General features: G+C 50.9%; 1 long non-coding RNA gene across 2 annotated transcripts in view; it reads left to right on the plus strand.

Moving 5' to 3' along the window:
- LOC103901101 overlaps positions 1 to 6,000 on the plus strand; it is a 48,388-nt gene that overhangs the window by 28,407 nt on the left and 13,981 nt on the right. The window contains exon 4 of one of the 2 annotated variants that reach the window (XR_657706.2): positions 891 to 1,390. The exons of the other annotated variant lie outside the window; for it this stretch is intronic. This is a non-coding gene — a long non-coding RNA (uncharacterized LOC103901101). Of the gene's footprint in view, positions 1 to 890; positions 1,391 to 6,000 lie in introns of those variants that run through there. 2 annotated transcript variants of the gene reach the window in all.

A 6,000-nucleotide genomic window follows, 5' to 3' on the forward strand; every position in this document is an offset into this window, starting at 1 on the left:
CGATGCATCTCCAGCAAGTTCAGCAGCAGGGTACAGCTCCTGATTCCTGCCAGTTTTGTGAAAAGCAGACAGTGGGGGTGAGAGGAGAGACATGATTGACTCCCCAGCTGAGGAAAGAGACGAATCTTTATTGAACACTGCTGGCAGATGTGAGACATTACAGAAAAAGCTGCGATTACACCCATGAGGCACCTGGCGAAATGTCCCAAGCCTCCTTGACCCCATCCTGGGGAGGCTGTTCATGCAATGACAGCAGGGTCACCTTTCGCTGGTGTTTCCAGGCTCTTTCCTACAAAGTCAGTGCTACCCAATCCTTGTGCACCTCAGTCCTTTAAGCCTGGGGTATGATAGGACAAGGGTGAGGGACCTTTCTGCAGTGAGCAACCTTTCTGCAGTGAGCGTGGGCAGGAGCTGGTGCGGAAAGTGCACTGGGGATAGTTGCCATCACTGCACAGTCTGTGCAAACGTGGGCATGGAGCGGCTGCTGGACTGCAGAGTCCCGTGAGGGGAGGCTGAAGGCACCACATACGCAAACAGGCTCGGTGGGCACCTGGGCACCGCAGTGATGCTTCAACTGCGGCAAACCCTCTTTCAGAAAGCCCAAACCTACTCAAACTGGCAGCATGAGCTGGAAAATCTCCGAAATGGTAACGCGTTCTTCATGCAACCCGCTTTGCAGCTGAGCCCAGCCTGTGCTCCCAGCAGCGGGGATTCAGGAGCCCAGGGACTTCCCAGACCAGAGCCCATGCTCTGGTTTCTTACAGCCCCTGCAGGATTTTCCTACCATGCACAAGTCAACTCATTTTTTGAAGCCGTGTAGCTGTTTGGCACCCACGACATCCTACAGCAAATAGGCCTGCTTCTTAACAGCACTTTTTCTGTTTCAACAGGGAGTTGCCTTTTCTGCATGCGATGGCCGGCTGCAACCAGGTATTGGGATTCAGTTGCATAAAGCACAGCCCGACTCCTCCGGCAGGTCTCTGAGCCAGGCCAACAGGCAATGCTACCGCTCAGTATGAATAAAGTAGAGCAGGTACAGCAGCACTGTGTGCAATTACAACCAAGACAGCCCTGAATTAAATGGAGAGCTCACACAAGTGGAGCAATACCTTATCCAAGTACTGAAGCCCATGGAGATGGGCAGATTGGTGCTTGGGTTGCTGTCCTGCCCTGTGCTGCTGGCGCTCAGGGTTTTTCTTCTTGCCATCCTTGATTTACAAGAGTGGTACTTTGGCAGTTGTGCTGAGGATACTGATTAGCTGATGTTGGGACATCATTCCAGGAAAGGCAATCCATTTATCAAAGTGCTTGCAGCTCCCAGTTCAAGGCAGGTGAAGTACTAATAAATATCGAGCAAAGCAAGTGAATCAGACTCCAAAGTAGCTTAATAAATAAAAGGCTATTAAAAAAAATATATCTGCAGATGCTTGTGCCAACCTTTCTTCTCCAGCAGCAGCTCTGGGTGCTGGTACTTCGCATTCCCATTTCACAGGGACAACTCACTGGAAGGAACTCTGTCTTTACATTACGAAATTCAAACTATGGAAATCTCCAACTGAGATGAAATTGCAGATCATTGTTTTACTGGGCAAAAACCTGTGCAGAGTCACATCCAGGTCTGAATCAAGCTAAACACACCCGGCTCCGTCCTCCCAAGCTGACATCCCAAAGGCTAAAGGTACAACGCACACTGCAGGCTGCACAGACAGGCCAATTGAAAAGTAAGTGCTGTCTGGCAAAGAAATGAGCTACTAATTTATTGAAACACTCTGCAAAATAATTGCATTTGGAACCCTTCAGCTGTCCTGGGTTTGTGTCTTTGTGCAGGAGTGCAGCTTCAAGAGATGGGACATAAAAGGGAGCAGGAAACCAAAGAGATCTTTGAAGCTGGGGCAAAAGAGCATGCGATCAAATGGAGTAAAACTCCCAGCTCCTACCCCACACAGACAAAGCCTCACAGCTCCCATGGACAAGCAATTAAGAAACAAGTCAGCCCTGTTTGTTTTCACAGAGGTGAGAAACACCTCCAAACCTGGTGGTGATTTCTCTTCCTTTGGACAACTTGCTCACTGCAAGCAGCACATGGGGATGGGATGCAGGGAGGGAAGAGCAACCACTCCGTCCGCTCTCCTCCTGGTACATGGGGTGGATCCCATGCCACTGCAAGGTCCTGCCCCACGCGTTTCTTCTGTTTCAGGGCTGACCGGTTCTCACCGAGATACTCCCTGGTGGGCGCCTGCTCTCCTTCATCCAGTGTGGGAATAGGGGGCTGGTTTGGGGAGGGTTGTGGAGATGCTGAAATCAACTGCAACACAGATCCAGTGTCTGAAGTATATTGGTCAGACCTAGTTTGGCAGGATCCTTGTGGGATCAGCACAAACTACAGAGGAACAGGTCGCTTTCAGCTTTCCTAGAGGAAAGCTGCAACACAGGGAAGATGTGATTCCTACTGTGATTACAAAAGTGTTAGGGAGCTGCAAGATAAAAAAGAAAAATCAAGCAAACATAAAACAAATCCCCAAAGATCTAGAGTACTGAAGAGTTTTACCTAGATGCTTCTAAGGGAAAAAAAAACCCACAAAACCAAAAAACCTCACAAGCAGATAACTACATAAACACAAAACCCACCTTCCTGAGCAAACTGAGACCTACACAGGCTCCCAACACTTAGAGCACAACACTATTTGCCAGGGTTTACCCAGAAAGATGAACCTGCCTTCCTCCCAGCCCTCGCTTTTAGGAGGACACTTGGCTGTTTCTTTGCCCCAGCTCCTTCAGTAAGAAGGGGAGATCGGCCATGTGACAGCCACCAAGTCATTTGCTTCTCATGCTTATGGAGGAGCAGTGCAACGCGTTGCCTGCTCCCTGCCCTCTGTGCTTTTTCTGTTCAGAGCCATGAGTTTCAACCAGTTTGGGTCCTGAAGCTCCAACAAGAGGAGAGCAGGGCTGGGACACAGCCCAAAGGCAACAAAAGCATCCAGCAGCATCACCTCCCTGCTCAGCATCTCCAGTGCACGAGTCCTCTCCCAAACTAAAGCTCTCTGCCAGCATCTGCTCCTGCAAAAGCTGCAGCCGGGCTGTGCAGCATGGCCCCAGCTCCTTGGGGCTATTTCTTTTGCTCCTACTCAGTTTGGCTGGCTGTCCAGATGAGGAGCAGGCTCCGGAGCCCAGCCAGTGCAGCAGTGACCTCTAGTGACACTTAGGGGACACTTTTCAGTCCCCACATCTGGGGGGTGACATAGACCTGGCCACAGACTACCATGAAGGATGCTGTCCTTGTGGAGCAAGTTGCAGATGAGTTGGTGCGGGCATCGCTGCTCCTGGGTGGCACTGCCAGGCCCTGGATGGGGAAGTGGGTCCCATCATGGTGCTCTGGCTTGTCGCCCAGCCTCCCTGTCACTGACCTGCCCCTCACAGCTGTGCTGGAGCATTTCTCCTCCTGATGCCCAGGTGCCTGTTAAAGTCCAAGAGATGGAAAATTCATCAGCCGTATGTTGCTCCTCCAATTAATCGCCCTTTGCTCCTGTTTCACCAGAAAGCAGGCTTCCCTTTCTGCTCAGGCAAGTCAGCAATGGCTCTGGAAGGGATTTCTTCCTGGAAACTCTCTACTGAGCAGCTGTTGCCTCCCCAGTGCATCCCAATCTGTGCAGGCATCCTCCAGACAGGAGCACAGGGGGGGACAGAACCCAGGGACGCTTAGGCTCTTGGGCAATTGCCATAGCCCTTGCTAAGCACCCAGGGACTGTGCCAAGGGACATGGTGTACTTTAAGCCATAGGAAACAAGCACAGGCAAGAGCTGCACTGGAGCAGGATGGAGCATCTCAGTCAGGGCAGCCATCTCAGCAGCAGGGAGCACCTATGGGGATGCACCAAAGAACGGGGCCAGGATGTGTGTGGAGCAGGCTGTGTGCCCCAGGGAGCATCCACACTGGTGGATGTGCTCAGGCTGGTGCCTCAGTATGCCCAGGGAGCATGGCTGGACCTCAGGAGCATGAGCAGAGAGCACTCAGGTTTCCAACTGGATGAACAGATACAACACAATAAAAAGCAAAGGGGAGAGAGAGCAGCCTGGGCTGCAGAGAAGGAAAGGACTGAGGAGGGAATAAACATACCAGCCCCATCATCCCCAGCCCCTGCTCGGCCACTAGTTCCCAGGCACTTTCGCAGCACTTGCACTCACGCAAGGGCAGAGGAAGGACAGGGTCGCTGCTACACGAGTCCAGCAACATAAAGAGGGGTTCAGAGCTCTTCTCACTAGAGCTGGCTGGCTTCCCACCCGCCTCCAAGTGGGTCTTCTTTGTGCCTCTGTCTCCATCTTCCTCTTGGGCCATCTCCTGGATCAAGGTTGTTGCACAAAGCCAGAGTAATTGCCCTGCCTTGGAGGGCCCTTCTGAAAATCAGCGCATCCAAGAAAACGTGTCTTTGAGATCCTCTGGTGCCCAGCGTTTGGGGCCATCCTGGTCCCAAGGACAGAGCTTGTATTCATGCTCAGTGAACAACAGGGCATTCAGCAGAAATGAAGAAACAGTAAATTCAGAAGTGATGAAAAAGCAGCATCTTTTCACACAGTTTGCCTTGGGGAACTCAATATCATACGATGTGGCCAAGGGCAGGGACTTGTGGGATCAAACAACTGCTGAGCTGACCCTGGGTATTTCTGTTATTCATACCAAAAAATAAACTACATACAAATGAGGAAAGCCCGCTGAGTGAACCACACACAAGCACCAAAAACCACTCTAGCTGTTTCACTCATAAAGCACCATGCTGGAAAAGACTTCCCAAGGAGAAACCACCTTTTTTGGGAACAGGTTCTGGGGACAGCCTGGATGCAGGCTGCAGGACTTCTTGCAGCCTTCCCTGAGGTTCCTGGTACCAGCTGATGCCACCCTGACTGAGTCAGAAGAATCCTTTACTAGTGACAGTGGCAACCAGCACTCCCACCACAAGGATGCGTATCAGTGGCTCCTTCCAGCCACTCCTGGAAGATTTTCCTTGTACCTAGCTCGATTCCCCAAATCCCTATTCCATTGCCAGGAAGATCTTAGCGCCTCATCTCAGCACCTGCCCTGCAAGGAGCTGCAGCCAGCATTCAAACCAGGTGCTGGGCTCAGATGTAAGGACACCTGCAGCTCCAGCCCACATCCCAGCCTCTCTGCATGGCACCATGAGGAGTGGCTCAAGGTCGTGGCCTGGTTCAGTCCTTCCCTTTACTACAGTTGAGGCAATAAATGGGTCTACAGCAGTAACGTGGTTGATTATCAAAAACAGCACTGGAAGAGGTGTGAAAACATGCAAAGATGTGAATACACAGCAACAGTCAGGATAAAACTAGGGCTTGGAAAGACCAACCCTTCTTTTTCCCAGTCCCATTTTATATCAAGGGTTTGAACTTTTGCTTGAGGTGCAATGATTTCTGAGATCCTAAGGCACGCCTGAATTTTTTAATAAAAGTACAGTCAGCGAGAGGGACAGAGGTTTGCACTGGGAACTTGTAATAAAACACATGTTGTTTCCCTTTTAAACTGCAGAGGGAGAACACAGGGAAAGGTTTAGAGCAGAGACTTGGCCTTGGAAGAGCTGGTGCAGTAAAATGTTACCTGCAAAAAAAATTAGTAAACGCCCCCAAATACCTTCAATTATTGAAGCTTTCCTATTAGTACTTACAGTATGTTAACACTTTCCTCAGGTGCCAGCGCTGCAGACTCTGGGCACCCGAGACCACAACCTGGAAAGGACAGGGGACCCTGCAGAGCTTTCCTGGCTGGGTTGAGCCATCCTGCAGTGAGTGTTGCCGTGCAGTTCCAGGCCAAGGGGCAGTTGGAGGCTTTTTGAGCTGTATTACCTTGGCTCCCCTGCACTGCAGAGGAGCTGGGGAAGCAAGAGCAAGGGGTGGTCATGTAAACCAGCTCTGAATCACTGCAGTTTTGTGTTTTGGTTTTTGTTTGTTTTTTTTTTTTTTTTTGTCGCTTGCTCCTTCCCTCTCCATGGCCATCCGT

This window comes from Aptenodytes forsteri, unplaced genomic scaffold (genome assembly GCF_000699145.1).
Source record: "Aptenodytes forsteri isolate BGI_AS27 unplaced genomic scaffold, ASM69914v1 Scaffold443, whole genome shotgun sequence".
NCBI classification, from domain to species: domain Eukaryota; kingdom Metazoa; phylum Chordata; class Aves; order Sphenisciformes; family Spheniscidae; genus Aptenodytes; species Aptenodytes forsteri.